This window comes from Myotis brandtii, unplaced genomic scaffold (genome assembly GCF_000412655.1).
Source record: "Myotis brandtii unplaced genomic scaffold, ASM41265v1 scaffold344, whole genome shotgun sequence".
Classification (NCBI taxonomy): domain Eukaryota; kingdom Metazoa; phylum Chordata; class Mammalia; order Chiroptera; family Vespertilionidae; genus Myotis; species Myotis brandtii.
This window is the reverse complement of record NW_005363247.1, coordinates 2,611,400-2,638,626: the sequence shown is the minus strand read 5'-3', so window position 1 is coordinate 2,638,626 and position 27,227 is coordinate 2,611,400. Positions and strand designations below refer to the sequence as shown.

Genomic DNA, 27,227 nt, shown 5'->3' with positions numbered 1-27,227 from the left:
CCTCTGTTAAGAAAAAGAAGCCCATATTTTTCTCAGTTCTGGCTATTAGTGGAAGTGACTTCACCATCCTGAGTGGTGGAAGTCCCTTTCTTGGCAATTCAGTGTCCAGATTCCACAGGCCTTTGCTTCCCTGCAAAGAGGGGCACTATTGCTGAGTAGGCCCTGGTGTACACATTAGTACAATTATACTGGATTAAATGTCAGTGTAGCTGCATGATAAGTTTACTTGGATGAGGAGGAAAATGCAACTTACAGAGAACTGTGATTTTCCAAAAGGTTAACAAAGCAGAGGCAGCATTTGAATGGTGGAAGCAGAAATGAGTGTTTTATTCCACAGTCCTTGGGTTAGTTATGACTGGCTGATAAATAAGAGCATTTTGATTTATAGTCTTCAAGATACTGCTACCAATTTTGAAGTTTAAGTCATTCTTTCATTTGTCAGAAAATGGTAATAGGCCAACGTCTTATTACTATAGCTTTTAAAAATAAATATCCTCTCCAGGCCTCACATTGTTTCCCTCCTTGTTACAACAATCAAAGTGTTGGCACACATGGAATATATTTCATAAAATATGTTAGTTACTCCCCAAAGATAACAACTATAGGTAAGTTCCTTTTGGGGTTGTGATTTCAGAAAGCAACTGTGCATACACACTTTGTCTCTCCCCCCTGTGGAGTGGGCAATAAACAATGTGCTTACTGCACAAAATTCCTCACTGCCAATTGCTAACAACAAAAGTATTCACTAAAAAATTGAGGGATACAGTGTGGCATCAAGTAGATGCCAAACTCTTTATCCAATATATACGTTGTTTAAATAGATGATTTCTCCCCAAAGAATTGTTGTGAATAATATTTTAGAATAGGAGTCTTATTTTTCATTGTTGGGCTGCTAAATTCAGGAGCTGTGGCAAGGAAGCTCTATAAAAAGCCAGAGATGAGATTTTAACTTTGATTTCTGGCAATAGTTAACTATGAGGAAATGCTTTCAATTTATATTTTCTTACCACTCTATTTTTTTCCCATGGCTTAGGAGAAATGCAGATCTTATTTCTTGAATATTAACTACATTAATTCTGATGATCATGATCTGAAATCAATATCTTTTGCTTATATAAAAATCTGCTGTTTCATAGAAAAATGTTTCTGAATTAGAAATCATACTGACTTTAAATATGATTCTACAGAAACTTGAAAAATCAGCTTTCTATGGCAGGTGTTTTTGATAGATATATTTTGATGATTCTTGTCCAAATATCTGTTTTATTGGGAAGAAAGATTCTAAGAAAAAGTGTTGATAGCTTCTCTTCAAAAGTTTTCCATGCTAATAAAAGAACTTCTACTTTCTTTGAAAATCCATGCTTTTATACAATTAGCAGTTTCAGAATTAATCTGTTTTTCATTTTCTGTAAGTCAAAACACCATATGAGGTGTGCTGCAGGAAAAGAAAAGGAAGGAAACAAAAAGACAATAATTTCCTCCTTCAGCACATTCTCATTTTATTTAAACATTTATGAAAGTGAGAAGGTATCTGTGTTTTTAGCATCAAGCTCCAGTCATGATGGCTTCACACTGTAAGAACCTACTCCCAAACCTGCTCTCTGTGTAGCTTCTCAGATGGAAAGACCAAAAGTGTGTAATTGGGCTGGCTCAGCTGCAGGGCTACAGCACTCAGCAACCCTCAATGTGTAAGACTTCAAATTAAGAGTTTTCATGCCAACCTCAGAAGTCAAAGGGTTCCAAAGACCGATTGCTAGGATTCCATTCTAGAATTTAAATAATATTTTGGACGTAGTTCAGAATGTCTCCTCTCTCTGCCTCTTTCCCTCCTTCCCTCATTTTTCTCTTACACACACACACACACACACACACACACACACACACACACACACACACACTCTTTACCTTTCTAATGGAGTATTATCTTCTAAAAAGAAAGTAGGAAATTGTTCAAGATATATTTTAACACTCTATGCACAACAACTTGGACTTGTATTAAAGGATGTTCACCTTAATGATTCTGTAATTCATGGGTCAGACCTAGATAAGTGACAAAGATATTTTGCTTATGTGCTTATAGACACGTTTCAATCAATTAGAGTTATTGTTTCCTGACATATAGGCAAACTTTTTTCCTCCAGAAAATATATTTGACACTGTAATTTAGAGAGTTTCGTGTAGAAGGGACTTGTTGCTGCTATGTCAGGTCACCGTATAATTTTTGGCTATATTAAGACTAACTCCTCAAGTGTCAGTATGATGACAGCCTTAAAGTCTACATGAGCTCAGCCCTGACTATATCTGCATGCATGTCTCATGCTCCTCATAAACATTACATGTCCAAGAGAGAACTGATTCACCACTCTCATACCTCAGTTGAACAGTTTTATCCAATCTCTCCTATCTCAGCAAAGGCCCCACTGTTTGTCATCTTTGATTCTTGCCTTCTCCTCAATACTCATATACACACACCACATTAGCATGTCTTTTGATTCTATCTGCAAAGGGTATTTAAATATGACCACCTGTCTTCGTTTTCATTGTTTCCATTACCACTACCTTGGTCTAAGCCTCTGCCATCTCTCTCTCTTGGACAAGGAGAAGCTGTCTAACAGTAACCCCATTGTTTTTATTGCAGTTCTCTTATTTACTTTCTTCAAAGGCCAATCAGGCCATTTCCAATCCAATGACCTGCCATTACTTATAAGGAAAACCAACTCTTCTCCATGGCCTTCCAAGTCCTGCATCATCTAGCTCTTTCCTATCTTTCCTACTCATGTTCCTCTAACACACACCGGTTCTTTTAGTGTTTGAAAACATTACCTTCTCTTCTCGGAACGTTCCTTCCCAGCTCTTCATGTGACCAGCTCTTTCTCTCATCTTTGGGAATCACTTCAGATGCCACGCCTTAGAGATCATTTCATGCCCCTATTTAAAGCCCCTCCAAAGGGCTCTACCCAAACCCTTCTCCCAGTGTCAGTCTCTATCACTTCACTGTTTTGCTGTCACCCTTCTACAGTTTATTGTTATGTATTACTGTGGTTGATCTCCCCCAATGATGGAAGCTTCATAAGAATAAGGGCTTTGACTTTTCACCATTGAATATCCAATACTATGAACAATGCCTTGCACAAAGCAGACACTCAATACATATTTGTTGAATTAATGCTGTTATAATAAATAAAGTTTCATATATGGGGATATAGCAATGATATTCATGAAAACATTTGTTCTCTTAGAGTTTTGAAGAACACTCTACAAAACTAAAAACAAATATAATAATAAAAACAAATATAATACTTTTCTCTGTATAAATATAGTAATACTTGCCTCTAAAAGCAAGCAAAATAGAAAAACTCATTATACTTAATCACTTACTTTATTCTAGAATTTAAGAATGAAAAATTATTTTTACTTTAAAAAATGTAATTAGTATATAAGATTATTAAGCTCCAAGTATTCAAGAGGTAAGCCAATAATTTAAAAATGTCAACAAAGACCAAACCAAGTATGTGAACCCAAAGTTCATTAATCATATTAGTAAGAGCTAATATTCCTTGAATTCTTCCTGTATCAAATGCTTAGCATCTATCATTTTATTTGAATTTCATAACAATGCTGTGAATTTGCACTATTATTTTCATTCCACAGATGAGAAAGCTGAGGCTCAATAAGATTAGGAAATCTACCAAAGATGTCGTTGCACATGAGTGGTAGAAACTTGAAAACATTGAAACCCAACATTCTCACGAAAATGTTTGAGCTCTTCATCCTTTGTTGTCTTTTTCCCCCTGAACATATTTATGATGTGATAAAATGAAGTCTCAACATGGCTTTTTACAAACCATATTAAAGTGTGCTTAAGTTTGCACTTAAGATGCAGGAAACAAACTTTGGCAGCATATCCGAATATGCTCCTACCTCATTCCTAGCTGTGGCTTGTTCCTTCTATCTTGGACACTGGAATTTTGATCAAATTGGGTGATAGGAAAAGCATATATCTTTCAATACTGTCCAGAATAATAAATGTCCAGAGCTGGCATGGGACACTGTGGAGGAAGTACCATAAATTTCATGCCGAATCAGCTTAAGGAGGCAAGCTAAGGCCAAAGAATCACAGCTGTCATTTGGCTGTGGGAAAGAGTTCAGAGGTCCCTTCGACTGCTCATTCCCATGAACTCGAGGTTCTCAGAGGGGCACTCCAGGAGGTGATGCTCCATTTTCTGTAGTAAAGTGACCCAGAACATGACAGATTGCTAGTAGTTAGTCAACAGGTTATGATAAAAGTCCAAACCTGATTTATTTCTTTTGCCCAGGATTGGCTGTACTTTTACATCTGTTCAATTACACACAGACAGCTTAACAGATCTAACAGAAGCCACTCCAAACTATCAAATTGATTTTTCCCACTAATATTTTATTCCCTAAAAAATTCATAAAAATTATGAGACATAATTAAATATTTCAAGTTTCTAAAAAAAAGTGATCTCTACCAACAATTGTAATTTTTGTTTATGTGGGGCAAAACTCATTTTAGGATTTGAATTAATTAATTAAATTAAGGAGAAATTTCTTTTGTCATGGAACAATATGACTTAATCCAAATATGGAATATTGAGGATCGTCATGAGAATGGCCATATGCTGGGGTCCGGTATTACTGTCAAGATCTTTTCAGACTCCATGTTCATAAAAATGTGTGATCAGTTTAGGACTATCATGATTGGCAATTTGTAAAAAAACCTTTGGGGTGTTGTAAAATTTGATGATAATGAAAGAGAATGACAATAATAATAAAAGAAACAATAACAACTATAGAGTCTTAATGCATTCCAGGCACTCTTCTGAATGTTTTATATTTATTAATTAAAATTATTATAACAATTCTATAGCATAGGGTCTATTTTTATTTCCATTTTATAGGTGGTAAATTGAGGTTAAGTAATTTGCCCAAGGCCAAAAGCTAAGCTTTAATTACAAAAGTTATCTAGTAATAGTTATGATAAAGGAAATGGGTTTTGCTGTTATTCCGTCAGGAAAAGGACTTTTGAGAGGACACAGTTAATGAAGAAAGAAAGTTAAGATTTCTAGTTTTGCCACTAGATTTGCTGAATAGTTGATATCCTTTAGGCTAGATGACATAGTTGACAGAAAATAAAGAAAAAGTAACAAATACTTTTTCACATTTTTATTGCTTTTTTGTTAAGTCCTTTAGGTCTTGATATAGTATATCAAATATATAAACATACCCTTATTTACACCCTGTTTTGTGGCCCATTTTGCCATTTGATTCACCATTTTATAAAAGCCAGGCAATCTAGTAGAACCAGAATTATGTTGATTTGGGGAGGAATAGAAACCAGAAAGGTGCCAATTTCTCCAGGGCAATGTTGATTTATTTTGACTCTTGGCTTCCTATCAGCATACATTTTTGGTACCATCTCAGAAGTGGAACACCAGGAAAATGTTGACTTTTCAATGTTACTCACATGGAAGAGCATGTAAAAGAAGAAATTAGAGTGCAGTTTCTAGCAAATAGTTTGAAAATTTAAAATGAAAACAAACTTCTTGGTCTTTAAATTAGAACACTAGGGAGAGAATCAGTAACAACTGTGGTACTTCAGTTGTGATGTGCAGGGTTGATGTTGAATAGTTAAAAAACTGTCATTGAGTTTTTTTACATGCTAACTAATTAATGATAATGAATCTTATTTTTTCTTTGTACATTTTGAACATATTTCAAGATGAATAGTCAGAATACTTTGTGGGCATATATGTGCTAATCTTGGCATCTGAAATAATTCCTCTCTTGTTCTATAAAACCCAGTATAGGAAACACTCTTCTCTTTAAGCCAATAACTGGGTTGATTCATATGCTGGCTCTTATAATTTTTATTTAATTCCTCCATCATATGACACTTTATTTTTCCTCATAATCATCAATAATGCCTGCATTAACTCAGTACTGTGAGACAAAAAAATAAAAAATAAAGTGAAGAAACTTCTGTACTCCCTACTGGCTAATTATTTTAGAATTTAAGTAAATGTTGGCTATATTGTGTCAACCACACATGGTGAACATTATTACTGTCTCCCCAAAGCTAAGAAGCTACTTTTTGTATTTTATTTGTTTGTTTATTTGTATTTTTATATTTATGTCTCTTGCTAAACAGTCCTTGGAACAGCAAATAGTCAATTGATATTTTGGGAAAGTGTTTATTTAGAATGTCATGGGGCTGTTTTTGCTGTATTCTATACACACATTGTATATATGGTTGGGAATATATGTGCCTTTCTAATTTCAAAAACCACTTATGGGGGTGTGGGTACCACGGGCAGAGTTTTGGAATTCAGATGAGTAGATAGACAACCAAAATCATCAATTCTGTACTTTTTCTCTGTGTCAGTGCTGTGCACATATTTATGGTAGAGGTGACATGACTACATTTATTAAGATACAGAAAGCTTTTATTTTCCTGGACTTCTCCAATAAAACCACAATGATACCTTAGAAGGAGACAGCCCCCTCGCCCTCACCTCAGCTGCTCTTTTATTCACCACAGTCCGGGACACCCTTGATCCCTTCTGCTCATTAAGAAAAAGGTTTCATTGTCCTTGTTTACTTATCTTTTGAAAAGCCATTAAAGAACTTTGCTAAAATAAACAAACCCGAAAGCTAGTCTATAAACACCTCAAAAACATTATGGACCATCTTGGTAAAACAGGTTAAACAAAACTATATTTGGTGTTGAGACTGATACTGTGACATAGAAAAAATACCATTTTAATATTTTGAGGTTGTTGTGTAATAAAGGGTTAAAGGAAAGAAGGAAAGAGTCACCAAAGTTAGGCAGAAGCCAGAGAAAAACAGTTCAGACAGTAATTGCTAGGTTCCTTTTCCTTTCTACTAGCAGGGACATTAAAACTTCAAATGGACCCAAAGAACTTACCTAATCTTTTGCCTCTTGGCTTCTGAGGCCAAATACTTCTAAATCTTTACAAGTCACACACTGCACACAACTCTGTCAGTTGGTCTCTGAAGTTGGCTGGTATATTATTTATTTATTTATTTTATTACAATTCTGCATCCTGAAGATAAACCACTATCATCCTCATAATTAGTAAACATTTTAAAATAGAGGGAAGCAAAGATCAGTTATTGACAAATATGGCACATTAAAGGGAATAACATGCATATGTAGGCTATAGTGATTTCCATGACTTAATTAAAACTAGTAGAATAAAACTGGAAAATTAAGGACATTGCTAAGAAAAAGAAACTAAAAGTGAAAAAATGTAGCAATAAGATAACTGTGATGGTGTTAATAATTAAAACCTATTAATAAGTCCCTGCAAATCAGGACATTAGGATCAGTGGTTGGAGACTAAATGATCTCCACTCTTGCTTAGCAAGAGGTGGTGGGAGCTAATAGTACTTACAAATTTTGGAGGTGGGTATAATGTTCATATTGACTAGAAATACAGTGTTTTTAAGAATACTTTTGCATTTAGTAACATCTTTTAACATAAAAAGCATTTGATGACATTAATTATAACAGTCTCATCCATTGGTTTAAAAAGATCCAATAAGGGAGCTGAGTAGGTATTTGTTAAAACAAGAAACATGCCCTTTCAGATTTAGATTTTGCTACATAGAATAATCATTTAGTCGCTAGGGTAAGATTAGATGTTTTTTAAGAATAATTTTGATAATTCTGTAGGAAAGGTACTTAATCCAAATGCTGTTAATTTTAGATGAAAAGCTATCTGAAACACGAGGAGCTATACTTATCATCTTTTATGTACTTATCTTACTATTTCATATTTAAACAATCTTTTATTGCTTATACTATAAAACTAGAGGGGCCTGGTGCATGAAATTTGTGCACTCGGGGAGGGGGAGTCCCTCAGCCTGGATTGCGAAAGGACACAGGTCAGGCCAAGGGACCCCACTGGTGCACGATTGGGGCTGGGGCGGGATGCAGGAGGTTGGCCAGCTGGGGAATGGACTGTGGGAGGGCTGCAGGGCGTGTCTGACCCATCTCGCTCAGTCCTGATCTATCAGATGGACCCCGGCAGCAAGCTAACCTACTGGTCACAGCATCTGCCCCCTGATGTTCAGTGCACATCATAGTGAGCGGTTGAGCAGCCTTAGCATATCATTAGCATATTATGCTTTGATTGGTTGAATGGCTGACCGAACAACTGGACACAGCATATTAGTCTTTTATTATATAGGATATCCCCTGATTAAAAAAATGCCTTCACTTTAGGTAAGTTCTGGTAACCCACTGCCATCGGACCAGCCAGATGTCTTCACTTTAGAAAAATTGAAAAATAAAGGACAGAGAAAATAATGTAAAAGTCACCTGTTATACCCCCATTAGAATAATCACCTTTCTTACTTGTGAACATTTTAGTGTTATTCCTTTCCTTTATATGTATGTGCGTGTACATAGTCCACCCTACATCACATATGACAGCTGTTCTTTTAAACTATAAAGCATTCTCAGACATTTCTTACATTTTCTTGTCTTACTAAATAAATCTAGCAAGAACAGTTAAAAATAATGATTTGCACAAGTAGAAGATCGTCTACTGTTTTTAGGTGGAATTGTAGCACTGCAGAAAAGTCAAGGTGGCTAATCTGAAATTATCCTTCAGTAGACTAACCACATAGACAAGCACCCTATAAAACTGAAGAGTTGAAAAGTTTATATTTTTAGGTCAACCTGCATAAACTGTATATTGTGTTGGATTATTTTGTCATCCTCACACACTATTAATAAGGTGTTTCTTCTTCCTCCTTCCTGTGGTGTGGTGCCATTTACTTCTTTGATTCTCTAAGTATAGAAGACTCTTGAGATTATAGTAAGAATGGGCTGCAGTGGATAGAGCTAAGAATAAACTAGTGCAAAACTGATTTTCTAAAGTAACAAAGGTCCCACTAATCGGTATAGTCAGTGCGTAACTATTTTTCATTTTTGTCTGTCTTTTTTTTTTGTTAGCACAAATCATTGCTTATGAAAATGAAGTTTTCTATCATCAGTACTAGTACTACATAACTTCTGGTAAAAAATGTGCCCAGTGAGTTTCTGAGTAATCTCTGTATATGTATATAGGGATCTGAAAGAAAGTCAGGAATATGTTGATTACGTGGGACAAGAAAGCCACACTCACTCACATGTTAAATCAACCCTGAAAATGAGGTTAAGCCATCTGAGGTTTAATAGAAGGAAGGTTTGTTTCATTCCCACAAAGTCTGATCCGCTTCAGGGGAAACTCAGGGATGCAGGCTGTTTATGACTGTGGCTTTATTACTTTAGCATATGGTCTCCAAGGTTGCCACAGAAAAAGGAGAGACAGAGAAGGCACACAAGTTTTGATTGTAGCTGTCTCAGTCTGCCAGTGACACGCACCCATTCTTCTCTTAGTACATTTGCCAGATTAGTCACATAGCTTCAACTTAATTGCAAGAGAGGTTAGGAAATTTTTCAGGTTATATCAGTCAGGAGTCTACTAGAGAAGCAAAGTCAGTAGAAAATATACATGTTAAGAGAATTACTATAAAGAATTGTTTCGCACAATTGTTTGGCTGGATAGGCAAATCTGAAATCCAGAGGGGGCCCCGGATGAAGGGGGAATCATGAGTGGACTGGAGCTGACTCCCAGGCAGAGGCTGAGCTGTTATCCACAGGAAAATGTTCTTTCTGTCTGAGGGAAGGCTTAGCTCTGCTTTTAAGATCTGTCACCCGACTGAAACAGGTCTACCCGAGTTATCCAGGATAATCTCCCTTACTTAAAATCAACTGATTATGGCCTTTTAATAACATCTGCACACTCCCTTCACAGCAATGACTGGCCTAGTCTTAGATTGAATTACTGTCGCTAGCCAAGTTGACACATGAAAAAAACCCACACATTTCAAGAGAGCCTGTGGAGTGATAGGTGAGCTCTACTGGTCTCTGCCAGAACATGAGATCATTAACCTGGTCTCAAGCATCACTCATTAACAGCTACAACAAAAAGAGCTGTGTGAGGAATAATCATATCAATGGTCCTGTGAGTTGATGTGTGAGAAGGAAGAGAAACATCACTTATAATTATATAATATTTACATTTCAACATCTAGGATGAATTCAAAAAATATTGAAGACATTTAATCTAGAAAAATTTTACCCAGTTGTTAGAGACTTGTCAAGAACCAGCAAAACACCACATCACACTAATTTATCCCAGCAGAGGTTGTTTTGATATTTTAAGTGTGATATTAAATACAATTTTATGCATGTTGTCCTTGTTTCTCCACTCCAACTATTTTGCTAAGCTATGCTATTGTTATCACCTAAGCGTCTCATGCATATTTGTTAAATTATTATTAATCAGTCGAAACTGGCCTGTGCCTTTAATCTTAATGCTACAGAACTTAGATTTTACTTGAAGTTTAAATGCTGTCTCTTAATTATCTTCCTTCCTTTTTTTTTTTTGCCTCTTGGCATTGACTTTGTGTTCCTCTCTTGCTTCTCATTAACAGCCCACTGAGCCGCATCATCTTCTCACAGTGACAACGGCAGGGCAAGATAGCTTCAGTTGAGTAACTCACATTACTACCAATCAGTTGGTCCTCCCCTCTGCCCAAGTCACAGCTTCCATCACTGTTGTCAGTGTCACCTGCTAATGGCTGCTGATGTTTCACCTGTCTGCCTGTGCTCTGAAAATAATATTTGCCAAGAGTTGGCCAGACACTAAAGTGGACGGAATCAAGCAAGTCTTCCATCTGCTGCCTGCATGTGCTGTCTGTATTCACTCTGTGTATTACCTGAGCAGACAAAAAGACTTACTTCCAGACATCAGTTCCACCAGGTGAGGAGCCAAAAGCAAGCCCTTTTTGGCTAGGTTGTGCTAAACTTTTCTCTGTTGGAAATTGCTCTTTGCCAATTAGGCAATACGTCAGAACTAAAAGCTGCAGGAGACAGACAAAGCGATGCAGAATTAATGAACTTTTTTGTGCCAAGGTACAAAAATAATATTTGGGTAGTAAACATTTTTGTTTTAAGGTCAAAGTTATTCCACCTTGGGACCGCTATTAGATTAGCAAGTGATTTATCAGTCACAGACTGTGCTGCCTTAGGGGGTCTTAAAGTGAAGAGGCTGTACTCACTAAACCAAAATGTATACTTTTCCTTTATTATCTACTGGGTCAAGATCTCACATTATTGTGACATACCTGAATATGGATTTTTATTGCAGAATATCATTAAGACATGGTCTATTGAGTAAGCAATATGCGCTTTTAAAATTGTCTAAACACCTCTTTACATGCCAACTCTGGCGATAATTACCAAATGTCTATATCAAGAAAAACAGGCAATTCAGAAATATTAACTTGTGCTATTATTTATGATACACATGTGCTAGTTTCCCCTAAATATAGACATTTGGTAATTATCACTGGGACTATTTGTTACAATTCCAAAGTAGTTACTGATGAAATAGAAATATATACTTTTTGGGTAAAAATTTAAACGCTGAGAAATTCTCATTATCTTTTGCAGAGTTCAGTTCTCAGTTTCCTATTCATATTTCATGTAATAATTTGGATTAGCCATCTGGTTTGTTGAGGGTTGAAAATCTGTTTAACACCAACGCAGAATTTTTGTTAAAAAATATAACAAGTCACAAAGAAATCACAAATGTTTTTCAGGTATTTCACAATGCTAATAATGAGTAACTTTGAGAAGATGGGTTGTAAATTTGCACTTTTATTTTTTGCACCTTCCTTTTATTTCAGTTGTGCAATTTAGATTCACCTGCAGCATGCTTTTGAAACCTATTTTGCAGGGATGTGTCATTTGAATAGTTGAAACAGCATTTTTGACAAAAAATTTATGTTGGTCCACCCACATTATTCTAGTACCATTTTTTCCTTTGTCCAAATGGTTGTTAGCTCAATGGATTAGATAGAGCATTTTCTCAATGACTCCAGTCTATATCCCTGAGATTGAATTACCTCCTCTCTACCCCATGCCTACAATAGAGTCCAACCCTCTGTTACTCATCCTGGAGCCATCGGGAGATTGGGATTTATCAATACAGATATATCACTTCATGTGTGCAAAAAGTGTGCTATACATAAAAAAATGGGTCTGTAGTGTTATTCTTACAATAGGTAGAACATTCTCACTATTGATTTGCCTTCCATCTATGGCAGGAAACAGGCTGCTACCTGTGGAGGTGGGTGTCTGTGACTCCAGCCCAAATGATTGACCCACACACAGCAAAAATGTATTCTGATGTATCCTGCTGAAAGATTTTTTGCAGTCATGCATCATACCCAAGGTGTTAAAACAGCTGGATAAAGCATTCAACCCATCCATGTATCAATCACGCGAATGTGGGTTGACATATCTCTGGTATTGGACTCTGAAGACTAGACTTTGGCTCCCACAGCTCATCTGAATATGCTGTTAGAAAATGTTCTTTGAAAGGAAAGAATATTCAGTCCCATTTAATACAGAAGGAATTTAATTTTCCTTCAAACACCACCTGTTAGAAGTGCAGCTTTGAAGGGAAACACTTAATGGAATTGGAGAAGGATCATCTCTGTTCCTGTCAGAACTGGACCCAAAGTTGAGTAAGATAAACACAATGAGCATGTTCTAATGCTCAGAGCAACAACTGGGAGGGGGCAGTGAGTTGGCTTTTCACAAGGTTTCATTTTGACAGGAAGAGGGATGGTCAGTTTTTCTACATGATCTCTCATGCAATCATCTAACCTCTCACAAGAAGGCCAGGAACTGCTTCTTCCCTGACCGAAGTACTCTAAGTTGTAAGGGTGCAAGCTTTTAAAAAATGTAGGTATCCACTGCATTCAAAAAGAGATTCAAAATACAAACCTAGGTACCTGTCAGTCTTCTGAATTCTTTTTCTTTTGTCCTTCCTTAAACTTTTTAATCTGGAAAGGAATGAGAAATAATCCATATATTACTCACAGGACAAAGCTTATAGTGCTCTCAGTAACAATTCATTTTTGTTGGCTTTGTTGTTCATTTGTCTAAGGTGGGAAATGATATAAATGAGTTAAAAGGCTGATAACAGGATATATATGCAGACTAAGCATTTCTACCCAAAGCTACACACAGGTACTGAGATGTTGCAGAAAACACTGAGCAATTAGCACTAAATTAGTTTATTGCTGTAGGTAAAGACACATCAAAGTGTTATTGGCATGTCAAATTCACACAGTCCAGTATAGAGAAATACCATGGGACAGCGTTGGTCATATCAGAGAGAAATAGTCTACTCAAAGATCTATAGAATTTTCATATTCAAATCTCTTTTCACAAGAAAAATGATTCATTTTCATTGCTTTTGTTGGAAATAATTATTATCACTAATTGATTAGGAATAGGAAGATGAAAGTAGTTATGAGTGATAAGATCAAGGGTTATAAAATCTCAGGTACTTCTTAAATCCTTGGCAATGTATCTGAAATGAGTTCTGCTCTTCATTCTTGTCTATTTTTTCCAAGGGATTTGACGTGGATAATTTTTGCATTTGCTTCTAGCATTCTCTTGCTTAATGATGGAAGAATTACAGTAGAAAGGGATGAAAATGTGTGGGTGGGAAGCTGAATGCATGTGTGTTCTCAAGTTAAGATAATTGTACTTTGGAACAGTGTAACATACTTTTATGAGTCCATTAATATTGGAATATTAATTTCAAGGCTGGATTTAAAAATATGGGTTTAAGGGCAGTGATTCGGTGGTTTTTGTCCTCCAGATGTTCTCTTGCTTATTATATCTGTTTTCTACCTTCTTTGCTATTCTTGAGAGGGTACACAGAAGATACTCTGTAGACATTGGCTTATATTGGTGCAAAAGGCAGTAAGACTATTGTTTTCAGATTTACACTTTAGGTCACTCTGTTACCAAATCTAGGGTGCTTAATTTTGTGTACTTCTCCAGTGTGACTCTAGTAGGTATCATTTTTCTATCTGTAATGTCTACATTCAGTTGGTTCTCTGGGGGCAGGAGATCCTTAGCAATGTAGATGTCCCTCTGGTTCTGCCAGGTTAAGTACAGGCAGTCGGCTATTGAGATTCTAGCAAGGAGCAATCCTAGAAGGATCTGTATGACAAAATACACTTTTAAAACCCATTCTATTTATAATCTGTAATTCTTCGTCTCAGGGCTGTTAGACACTGCCCATTTTCTGAAAGCTGTCCTTTTGAGTGCTGATGTTAGAAGCAAAGTCTCAGAGCATCACAGAAGTCACTCTGTTCCCCAGCTGCAAGCTTTAGGGGTAGTTTCAATGTCATGCCAATTGCAAAGCTGCACTAGCTACTGCAGGCTGTGGCTAATTCCAAACACTGAATAGGATTGGGAATCCCATTTGGTGTGATTATACTATTAAGCCACAATTGTCTAGTTTCACACACTCCTGTGTTTAGTATTTGTATTGAGAATAATAAAAATCACAATTCTTCTTTCACCAGAAATGCAGAGATCTTTAAAATCATCTCATTACAGGTCTCTGTGAGGTTTTCCTAGAAAGTACCTTTACCTGGGTTTCCCCAGTTGACAACACTGATCTTCACAGAATCAAAACCTGAGACAAATTCCCATAGCCTGAGTTTTAACTCTGGGTTAGGGTCATTCCTCTTAGAGCAACTAAGGGAAAACTAGATAAAAATATAATTGCATAATCCTTTTATTCTAATATTATAACTTTTATATTTCCTTTTCTCAAAAGAAATATAGTCTCTTTTATTAAGGCTATTTGAGTGTTAAAACTGAAATCTTAGCATATTCTTAAAGCAATAGCTAAATTTTAACCTAACCTTGCATAATACCAATGTATTGTTTTAATCATGTTCTTCAACGTTATTCTGCTCCTCTCCATTTTAGAAATCAACTTCTATATAGTCATGATTGGAATGGTCAATGGTTAGAGCTTCTCAGGCAAGTTATAATACAACATAAAGAGACGTGGCCTGGTCTGACCAAATTCTCAGAATGCTCTTTACCTGAGACGGCATCTTTAGAATGAGTGCCATTAATGCCTAGAATTAGGAACCTCAAGAGGCAGCCCCCACTAGATAGGGATTCTGCTCCCAAGGTGCTGCATGATTATGTTGTGAGAAATTTGCAGAGAGGTTTATTTTGGGCTGGATGAAATTAGCATTATTGTTTACAAGAATACCATCTCACTGATCAAGTTAAAGTACATGCCTAATAACTAGCATTTCTTAGGCTTTTATGTTGCCCTTAATTAGACTCTTCAAAGTTAATTAGGGGAACAAATGGTACTTTTTGTTCTTTTAAGTCCCCTTTAACAGCTTTCTCACACTTAAAATGTTCCAACATTTATAGGTAGCTTGACTTCTGTTTTAAACCTACTGGTTAACTGTTCATTGGTTAGCTTCTCCTTCATTCAGAGTGCAATCCACTCTGTTTTTCTTAGGTGTCTTTGATTCACCCCTCCCTCCAGTTTTCAACAGTTAATATGGTTTATTTTTAGATTCAAAATTATTCATTAAATTTTTTGTTCCTGTTTGAGGAAAGTGTTTTGCTCAAGGCTCAGTAACTGGCGAAACACAATGCGTGGAGCAGAGCACATGCGGGGAGACTAGGACAGTTTTGCCTTAGAAAATTGCACAGAAAAATCGAGTTTCCGAACTCCCACCCTTGGGTGTGGGTTAGTGCTGGCAGTGTGAGCTAAAACACTGTTTTCAAAATGATTGGCCTCATTTTCATACCTATCATACATTTGAATATTTTTCTAAAAAATATTTTTCTTTATTTTTAATAAAGGGCTTATTGAATATAGAAAGCTGGCACTCAACATAAGAAACTAATCCCAAGGTTGTGAGGTTTTCCAGCCCGGTGTCTGTCTGCTTTGTGCCACTAATGGTAATGTAAAACTATTAGAATTGAACCGAGTAAATGAGAAATAGTCTTTGCATTAGAGCAGGAGTCTGTCACTCTTCTGGCAACCCTGCCGAGAGCTACACATCAAAGCCGCCACACTGTGCTAATAGTGTCACTTATCCCACAGCCTTTACACTGTCCCATATGCAGTTACTATGCAGGTGGTGTGCACATGAGGGTGAGAGGGGAGTTGACAATGTGCTAGAAGAAACCGTAGGAGATAAACTGAATGTGATTTATCACCTCTAATCCTTGCAATGGAAAACATTTAGGAAGAGCAAATAATTGAGATCTTTCAGAAATATGTTTTTATTGGGAAAAATCACTCTTGAATTACTTATAAACCTAAAAATGGAGGAATTAAAATATTTTTTAAAAAGTTATGAGACAATCCTTAATATGTTTATTGAATTGGAGAAAATAAATTACATTTTAAAACAATCCCTTAAAACTCTTTAGTTTTGATTATATGCATGAAAGAATGTTTTTTTTGGGGAAAAAGCCTTCATTATTGCTTTTGTATATGGCAATCACAATCAGATATCTACATAAGTTACTAAAACAAAGATATTTTTATCAAGCTGAAAGCAATCAGTGATAATGTATCTACATTCCACTTATTGCAATCCTCCTTACCGGGCTCATATTTTTTGTCATTGTTGTTTGTGTATTTAGTAGTCACTGACTGGTACCAGATTGACAGGTTGAGAGGGTGAGAAGCATGCAGACAGCCCTAGTGGAGTCAGAGAAAAACCCTCCCAGCCCCATGCATAGGGGAACCAGCTGAGTCTCTCCTGCCCATCAGGCCAGTTCCAGAGAGCCTGGCTGCCACCTGGTTGGGGATCTCTCCCATGCCTTGGCAAATATGCTTACCTTATTTCTAGGTCAGTCTGCTCAATTGTTCTTTTAGGAACTGAGCTAGCTGTAAAGCTTTTGAGTCCGTACACTTTCCAAAGGTGTGGGAGAAATTGAAATGGCTGAGTTAAAATTTGCCTTTATATTTCAAACAGGCAGGGAGTAGGTAGACAAGATTTGCCAACAGTGTTTCTGTGATCTGGGAGAATTAAAAATCAGCATTGCACGGGAGAGAAAAACCAATAGACAGAAAGATTTAAAACAAACAAAAACCTCCACTTCTTCAGATTACCTCTAGGCCTGTTTTGCAGATTTTGGCAGTTATACCTTTTATTTGGAGGCCAAATCTTATAATTTTAGCTCTATGTGATAAAACTTTTAAACAACAAAAGAAGAAATTATAGCAGGGAGGGGCTGAAGTTTCCACATTTTAATCTATATGAGTCTCTGAGTCCATCTTCTGGTCCAAGTTTAATCTTACAATTGTAACAGCTAGAGTGATTTGATTGACAGTCCATGTTGGGGCTTTGAGAATACAAAGATATAATGAGTGACAACCTCTTAACAAGAATGAGGAAGACAAGCATTAAAAAGCAGAAAAGGGAAAGCTGCAAAAAGGGTAGTTTCCTTGCAAAAAGGGGAAATTAGCATCTTTCAGTGTAGGCCAGGAGCTCTGTCGTCTGACACTGTGCTTCCAATATTGTAGAAATGAAGAGAATTTTGTCAACTCCAGAAAAGCTGTTCCCCTCCTTATACTAGTAGTCTCATCTCAGTGGTTAGCATCACAATCTACTGAATTTAGAAACCTCTTGAACCATCTTCAGACCTTCCTTTGCTCTTACCCTTCGTTTCCTACCCAGGTAGCCAAGTCCTACTGATTCTCCCTCTTAAGTATCTCTTTATTTTGGGATTCTGTCATCATTGCCACTGCATTATTTTTTTGGGATGACAGTGGGTTTGAGACTTTAATTTTATTTCTTTATATTCCTTATGCAGTACTATCAGATAGAGGCAAGAAATCATGTCCATGTGTAGGCTTTCAATGCTTGATGACAGGGGCCTTATCCTCTATTATTTTCTAGGTGTAACTGCCTTCAATTGGTCTCCCCACTTCTAGTTTGTCCACACTGCCAGAGGGCCTCTCTGGAATCACAGGCTGGTGCTGAGTGTGCTTTGCTCAGCATTACATCATCTCCAATGTTTTCTAGAACAGTGTTTATCATGATCAAAGCCTCCCCCATCATTTCCTCCATAAACCCTGCCACCTTTATCTCTTCTCATCTCCCACATGCCCCTACACACAGACATAAGGAACTTCTCACCATTCTCTGAATATGCCACTCTTTCAAACTGTATGTTTTTCCCATATGTTATATCTTTTCTTGGAGTGCCCTTCCTTCCTTTCTCTGCATGGTAAACTCCCACTCATGGTATAAGACCCAACTCAAATGCCATCTCCTCTCTGAAAACTTCCCCATCCCTGCCATTCATGGATCCACTGGCCTTCTGTGAACACCTTTTTAAAGATAACTGTAGCTAGTGTCACCCCAGACCTGGGCAGGAGGGGCCCTAATTTAAAAGTCTCTGACCTTTCTCAATCTGGGGAGAGGTCCATGTGGTCAAAGAGATGTGCTACCCCAAGTTCTACCCTCCCCCTCTCTAAGTTATGCTTTGCATACCTAGTTCCATAAAACTCCATGCCCAAATGATGCTGATTCCATCCCAGAAATGCTGAGGCTCACTTCCCTGGGTTTTTGCATCTGAGAGTAATCCATGCATGTGAGCACCAGTAGGTGTGAGGGATGGGGGAATGAGGTTGGGCTTAGATTTGTTGCCTACAGTGTCTGCACACATGCGTCCAAGACCCCTTACGGTAAAAGACAGCTGAGGGTGGGGTCATGAAAGCAGGGAGAAGGGTTACAGGATTGGGGCCAGAGGGCAGCCTCTTTGATGACATTAATTTGCAGCCTGGAACTCCGAGGAATCCAGGAATCCCAAACTTGAGCCTAGAAATCCATGTGGTTTAAAAGATATGTTTGTCCAGGTAGTAAAACAAAACATTTTATTCAAGGACTTGCAGCTTCATTCATTCATATATAGTTTTTCATGCTTAGACATCTGGTATGTGGGCCTCCATTTGCACTCTTGCTCAGGTTGAGCAAATGTTAGTAATGGGTTTGCTTATATTGTAATTATTTCTTGACAACCTTAAGTCTCTACCTGGGAAGTGATGGAGGGATATTTGTTTGTTTCTTAATTTTTTTTTTAATTTCAATATTTCAACATCTTACTTTACAATGTATTTGTTGACATAAAGAATTATATTCATGATACTTGCTCTATGAAGGCAGGAACATGTATAACACATTTCAAAGAACAGTATCTAAATTGGTTAATGAAAAAAAAAAAGTCAGATTCTGGGTGAGGAGCAGACTCATAAACCTGGGGTCATCATCAACCCTTAGCAGGATTAAAAGATGGTGACCTAGGAAGCTCCCGAAGTTGCCTCCTTCCACAGATGCACTGGATGTTCAGCTACAAACAGAGCAGTTTTCCTCGGACAGATGTTCAGAGATAAGCTGACTCCTACACATTGAGGAAATGAGAAGATATCCACACTGAAATGGGTATGAAAGGCTGTGACACACTCTTCCTATATACTCCAACCCTGGCACAGTGCCAAACAATCAGGAGGGACCCCCAGCTCCCAGCTTCTCCCTAAGGAGCAGAGGTATCTGGTGCCCCAACTTTTAAGCTCCCATCCCAGGTATAAGCCCCCGAAACACCTATTTCTAAATAACAATGGGGCTTGCCTCTGTAAGATCCACAGGAGTGTAGAAAACAAAGAAGCAATTCTTAACGGGTGTACAAGCACTCCCCATGACTATTCTCCCAGAACTCAGGGCAGAAGGAGCAGGCAACAATGCCCATCTCACAGTATTTCTGTGGAAGGGGTTTAAATGCATTCTTCATAAGTTGCTGCCTGACAGATTAGCTTCTAATCAGCCTGCATCCCCTTTGGGACACTGATGGGACACACCCTCAACTACTTATCAGCACAAAATAGACTGTGATAACTGTAAGATAGTTATGTAAGTCTCATGGTAACCACAAAGCAAAAACCTATAGTAGATAGACAAAAGATAAAGAGAAGGAATCTAAGCATAGCTCTACAGAACAGGCTACAAAACAGGCTAAAAACAATGAACAAAATGGCAGAGGTATGTTTGTATCATCAAAATTACTTTAAATGTAAATTGACTGCCCTGGCTGGTGTGACTCAGTGGTCAGAGCATCGGCCAGCACACTGAAGGGTCATGGATTCTATTCCCGGTCAAGGGCATATACCTTGGGTTGCAGGTTTGATCCAGGCCCCATTCAGGGTGCATGCTGGAGGCAACCAATCGATGTGTGTCTCTCAAATAGATGTTTCTCTCTCTTTCTCTCTTCCCCCTACCTCTTTCCCTTCCACTCTCTCTAATAATCAGTGGGAAAAATACCCTCATGTGAGGATTAACAGCAACAACAAAAATGTAAATTGACTAAATTCTTCAATCAAAAAACAAAACATCTGAATGGATTAAGAAAAATAAGACTCCACTATATGCCACCTATAAGAGACTCACTTCAGCTTTAAAGGCACAAGCAGGATGAAAGTGAAGTGGTGGAAAAATATATTTCATACAAATGGAAACCTAATAAAAGCAAGTTTAGTTTTCTTATATAACACAAAGCAGACTTTAAGCCCAAACTGTAACAACAAAAAAAGAAAGTCATTATATTATGGGAAAATGGTCAATTCATCAAAGGTGTGATACTAATTTTAAATATTTATGTATTCAACTTTAGTATACCTAACTATATTAGCAGATCTGAAGTGATAGACTGAAAACAACAGAAGGAGCATGCACATCAATGAAATTAAGAGCTTGTTTTTTTTTGTTTTTTTTTAAAATATAATAGAGCCCTAACTGGTTTGGCTCAGTGGATAGAGCATCGGCCTGCGGACTGAAGGGTCCCAGGTTCGATTCCGGTCAAGGGCATGTACCTTGGTTGCGGGCATATCCCCAGTAGGGAGTGTGCAGGAGGCAGCTGAATCGATGTTTCTCTCTCATCGATGTTTCTGGCTCTCTATCCCTCTCCCTTCCTCTCTCTCTAAAAAAAAAAAATCAATTATATATATATATATATTTTAAAAAATATAATAGACAAAATTGACCAGACTTACCAAGAAAAAAAAAGAAACAAGACTCATAAATTAAAGAAGAGATATTACAGCTAATACCACAGAAATATAAAAGATCATGAGACTATCATGAATAATTATATGTCAACCACAATAGATATATTCCTATAAACTTAAAATTACCAATACTGAATTAAGAAGAAATAGAAAATATGAACAGACCAATTACTAGTAAGGAGATTGAATCAATAATAAAAAAACTTCCCAACAAACAAAAGTTCAGAACCAGATAACTTCACTAGTGAATTCTACCAAACACTTAAAGAAAAATTAATACCAATCCTTCTCAAACTCTTCCAAAAAATAGAAGAGGAGGGAACACTTGTAAATTTGTTTTATGAGACCAACATTACCCTGAGACCAAAGCCACACGAAGGCTCTAAAAATACAAAAACTAAAGGCCAATATCCCTGATGATAATAGATGCAAAAATTCTCAACAAAATATTAGCAAACTGAATTCAATAATACATTAAAAAGATACACCATGATCAAATAGGATTTATTCTAGGGATGGTCCAACATATACAAATCAATCAATGTGATACATCACATCAACAAAATGAAGGATAAAAATCATATAATTATCTTTAATAGATGCAGAAAAAACATTTGAAAAATATTCAACATTCGTTTATGAAAAAATTCTCAAACAAACTGGGTATGGAAGGCCATATATGATGAGTCCACATCTAATATTTTACTCAACAGTGAAAAGCTGTAAGTTTTTCTTCTAAGATTATAAGCAAGACAAGGATGCCCACTCATACTACTTTTATTCAACACTGGAAGTCCTAACCAATGAAATCAGGGAGAAAATACAAGAAATAAAAAGCATAGTGACTCCAAGATGGCAGTGGAATAGGTGGATGCTACACTCACCTCCTCCCAGGTTTAAACTGGAATCACAAGTAAATTATAGAACAACTAGAGACCCGGTGCACGAATTTGTGCACCAGTGGGGTCCCTCATCCTGGCCTGCGGGATTGGGCCGAAACTGGCTCTCCGACATCCCCTGAGAGGTCCCGGATTGCGAGAGGGCACAGGCCAGGCAGAGGGACCCCACCGTTGCACAATCGGGGCCAGGGAGGGATGCGGGAGGTTGGCCAGCTGGGGAGGGACTGCAGGAGGGCTCCAGGGCATGTCCAGCCTGTCTCGCTCAGTCCCAATTGGTCAGACCCCAGCAGCAAGCTAACCTACCAGTCAGAGCATCTGCCCCCTGGTGGTCAGTGCATATCATAGCAAGCGGCTGAGCAGCCTTAACATGTCATTAGCATATTATGATTTGATTGGTTGAGAGGCTGACCAGACCACGGGACACTTAGCATATTAGGCTTTTATTGTATAGATCAGTGGTCGGCAAACTGCGGCCCCTTGAGTGTGGCTCTTCCACAAAATACCACGTGCGGGCACGCACGTACAGTGCGATTGAAACTTCGTGGCCACACTCAAGGGGCCAAAGAGCCGCATGTAGCTCTCAAGCCGCAGTTTGCCGACCACTGATATAGATCATCCTGAATATCCAACTGAAGACTAGATAAAGAGAAATCTTATAACCAAGGATTAACAGAAGATACCACATTGAGACTGGTAGGAAGGGCAGAGAAACAAAAGTGTCTGGTCCCACTCCCACTGGTGGCCACTGAGTGCTGGAAAGATATCTCAGCTGGGGGGTTTCCCCTTAGAAGTGAGGGAGTCTCAACTCCAAGCCAGGCTCCCCAGCCCAGAGCACCAGAGCTGGGAAGAAGTACCCACATAACATCTGGCTGTGAAAAGCAGCAGTGTTTCTATCCATCAGGGGTATATGGAGGCTGCTAGAGATACAGGTGCCTTCTTAAAGGGCCAACATAAAATTTTGTTTGTAGCCACTCACCCTGGGCTCTGGTGGAGGGAGGGTGGAGCAGACTAGTGTCACGTGAAGAGAGTCTGGGGTTTGTGGCTCTGGAGAGAGAGCTGAAGGGGCAGCTGCCAAGATCCCTGTGCTGAGTTATTTAACCGAACCACAGATGCCATCTTTTTTGGGTAGAGCACTCCCCTCTGTGCTTCATCAGCCTGGGGAAAAGCAATAGCCCCACCCTCTGAACTCCCTCTCACCCCACCATGCAAAGCTTACACCCTGTGGAGGAGTCAGCTGCCTGGGCCAGGGTGTGGAAGTTGGGGCAGATGTATGGTGTGTCAGTGACTGAGTTGTGTGGCTCTGGGGTGGGGGCCATTCCCCCAACTTTTCCGTGAATCTGACTGGCACCTCCCCCTATGGGAGATCTGCTAGCTCTATCCTTTGGGCTCCAGTGGCACCACTCATCAATTCCTAGTGGCTCTGACCTGCTGATGCCCGGTCAAAATCCTGAACAGACTGAGTTGTGTGGCTCTGGGGTTGGGGCCATAGCTTGACCATCGCTTCTCCCTCATAGGAGAGCCACTAGTCCCATCCTCCTGACTCCTGACAGCCCCACCCTGCTGAGCTCCATCTCCTCACAGTAGAATCTGGGGCAGACCAAGTTGTCTGGCTCTAGGACAGGGGCCATATTTTCTTCACCCACCCAACCAGAGCAGAACCCTCCCTTCACACGGCAAATCTTGGTCTCTTTGGGCCTGATAAACTCTGCTGGCCTTACCCCAATAACTCTCTGAGAACCCGCCCCAACACAAAGGTGTGCGAGCACCCAGTGTGTGGAAGCTACCTAAGGCTATTTGCTGAGTGGCTTCAGACCCAGCACTGGCACCAAGTTTGGAATCTGTATTAATCTGGTGAACACTACTCACCCCTACCTGGTGACTCACTGAGAATCTACCTCATACAACTCAGGTACCACCAGAGGCTCTTTCAGTGACTGAGCCTATCAGGCATTGGCAGGCAAAGGCAGGTGGAGGTGGAGCTTGCCAGACCTTGGGAATTTAGCTGACCTGTCCCCACTGCTGGTAAAAACTTTGGTAGGCAGCTTGTTCATTCTCATGTGTACTCAGGCCCAGCAGAGGCAGCCACAAACTGTGGCTCGCTTGTAGCTCCAAACAAGTTGCACAGCACCAGTCACAGGTGATGTTGGCCTTCACCAGAGTCCCTCCAAAGTGGCCCTGAACCAACATACCAATTGGCCAACTTTAGACTACATCAGAGCAGGATCCAATAAGCATTACAAGGGACATATCCAAAGGGATATCTTGGCAGGCGCGAGACCCTGCTGAGGTAAATTCAGCTTTGTGTCGTCAACACCTGCACTGCATGTCGTGGTGAGGGGCTTGAGCCACAGAAACAGCCTGCCTGGGGGTTGTTCCCATGCATGAATGGGCCAGTAGCAATCAAGACTCATTTGCAACAAAAGGATCCACATAAGCCACACAAGGGACATTCCGGGAGCACCCAGCTCAGGTGGTCAAGAAGACTATACCAGTAGACCCACAGGACACCTACTACCCAAGAAATGTTAAGTGGCTTTCTTGAAGAAGAAAAAAAGAAGACAGAAGAATATTAAAAAAAATAAAATGGCAATAAATACATATCAATAAACACTTTTTTTAATCCTCACCTGAGGATATTTTTCCATTGATTTTTAGAGAGAGAGGAAGAGAGAGGGAAAGACAGAGAGAAATATTGATGTGAGAGAAACACATCGATTGGTTGCCTCCTGCACGAGCCCCGACCAGGACCAGGCTGGGGAGGAGCCTGCAACCGAGGAACATGCCCTTGACTGGAATCGAACTCGGGACCCTTCAGTCCACAGGCCGAAACTCTATCCACAGAGCCAAATCAGCGAGGGCTATCAATAATCACTTTAAATGTAAATGGCTTAAATGCTCCAGTCAAAAGTCATAGGGTAGCTAAATGGATAAAAAAACATGACCCATATATATAATGTCTACAAGAGACCTACCTCAGAGCAAAAGATATACAAAGACTAAAATAAGGGGATAGAAAAAGGTATTTTATGCAAATGGAAAGAAAAAAATGGGGTATAATACTCATATCTGACAAAATAGACTTTAAAACAAAGGCTCTAGTAAGGCACAGAGAAAGACACTACATAATGACTAAGGGAGCAATCTAATGAGGATATAACCCTTGTAAATATTTATGCACCCAACATAGGAAAAACTAAATATATAAAGCAAATCTTGATGAACATAAAGTGAGAAATTAACAGCAATAGAGTTATAGTAGGGGATTTTAGCACCCAATTGACAGCAATGGATAGATTTTCCAGACAGAAAATTAATAAGAAAACAGCAGCCTTAAATGACACACTAGATCAGGTGGATTTAATTGATGTCTTCAGAGCATTTTACCCCAAAGCAGCAGAATATACATGCTTTTCAAGTGCACAGGGGATGTTTTCTAGGATAGACCACATGTTAGGAAATCATATCAAGCATTTTCTCTGATCATAATAGTATGAAAATAGAATCAATCAAGAAAAAAACTGAAAAATTCTCAGATGTGGAGGCTAAATAACATGTTACTAAACAGTGAATGAATTAATGATGAAATCATTAAAAAAATCAAAAGATATGTTGAGACAAATGAAAATGAGAACACAACAACCCAAAATCTATGGGACACTGTGAAAGCTGTCTTAAGAGGGAAATTCATGGCATTACAAGCCTATCTCAAGAAATAATAAAAACCTCACATATAAAATTTAACTCTACAGTTAAAGGAACTAGAAAAAAGAAAAAACAAACAAAGCCCAAAGTGAATAGAAGAAAGGAAACAATAAAGATCAGAGCAAAAATAAAGGAAAGAGAGTCTAAAAAAACCCCAAAAAACCAACAACACCAAAGATCAATGAAACCAAGAGCTGGTTCTTTGATAAGATAAACATGATTGACAAACCTTTAACCAGACTCAAGAAAAAAGAGAGGACCCAAATAAATAAAATCAGAAATAAAAGAGGAGAAGTGATAACTGACACCAAAGTAATACAAATGATTGTAAGAAAATATTATGACCAACTATATGCCAACAAATTGGACAGTCTGGATGAATGGATACATTTCTAGAAACATACAATCCTCCAAAACTGTAGACGCTATACATGTAGCAGGAATAAGAGATTGATCTGAGTATTGTCACCAGAATATATTGGAAATCATGTGCTGATATAATTTTTATTATTTGCCCCTCTTTTATAAAAGTAGAATGCTTAGGCATAAAACTGACTCGTAATTAACAGTCAAATACTTGATAAGTGGAAATACACACACATATATGTTTATATGTATGTATGCATGTATGTATTTCTTTTATAATTCTTCCCAGTGCCTTGCTTGGTGTCGTGTACTAGTATATAGTATACATGCAAATTGTTTCCTGAAAAACTGATGTTGTTACATCAATGTGGGCTTAATTTTTGTCTCAATGAAACCAAAAGCCTCAAATCTTGATGGCTGACAAGGTGCAAAGAAATTTTTGCTAATTCAGGCTTTTGACATGCTCTGGTCAAGATGATGACCATTAGATCTGTTTTTCATGTGGAACAATTGACCAGTATTCTGTTTGATATAGTGTCACCCAAGGATAGTAAGTCAATAATGTGGATTTATTATTTAATAATCTATTTCAAATCTTCTTTGAATCTATTTAAAGTTTAACGATACAATTTAAAATCTTAATTAAAAAAATAAAATAAAATCTTAAATGGTTGTTAGAAATCATCAATTTAAGATACTTTTCTTGTATGGCTGAGGACACTGAGATTCAGAGAAATCATCATGTAGCAGGACTAGAATTCAGTTCTTCTGGTCCCAGGACAATATTCTTTGCCTAGTCATTATTGCAGTATTTTCTTTCTCTAAAACTATTTTCTTTTCTAAAATTGCCTCCCACTTCCATTAGGAAGCAGTGAATTAAGTCTGAGGTTTAGGTGCAATTCTGCCTCGGTAGATCAGGTTGGACTACATTAGCGATGAAAATTAGCACTTGTGTGTGCTGTGAGCTTAAAATAAGTCAAGCTAATGGAAATCATCCAATGTACCTAAAAGCAATTTAGCATTCCTTTCTGTTTTTGCTTTGGTTTTAAAAAGATTCTGCATATGTGGGGGGTTCTGAGTGGATCTAAAACAGGCAGGTGCTTATATTTTCTGAAGCCCCATTTTAAATATCAAACATAGCTGATAAAATGCAATTGGTCTTGTTTTTCATGAGATGTGAGGTAGGGGACATACACACATTTTTATTTATGTAGATAGATGTTGATATGTA

General features: G+C 38.2%; 1 long non-coding RNA gene across 2 annotated transcripts in view; it reads left to right on the top strand.

Annotated features, from left to right (window-relative positions):
- LOC102250128 overlaps positions 1-27,227 on the top strand; it is a 211,792-nt gene that overhangs the window by 27,773 nt on the left and 156,792 nt on the right. For both annotated transcript variants that reach the window (XR_313880.2, XR_001363141.1), the window contains exons 2-3: positions 9,008-9,086; positions 10,534-10,862. This is a non-coding gene — a long non-coding RNA (uncharacterized LOC102250128). The remainder of the gene's footprint in view (positions 1-9,007; positions 9,087-10,533; positions 10,863-27,227) is intronic.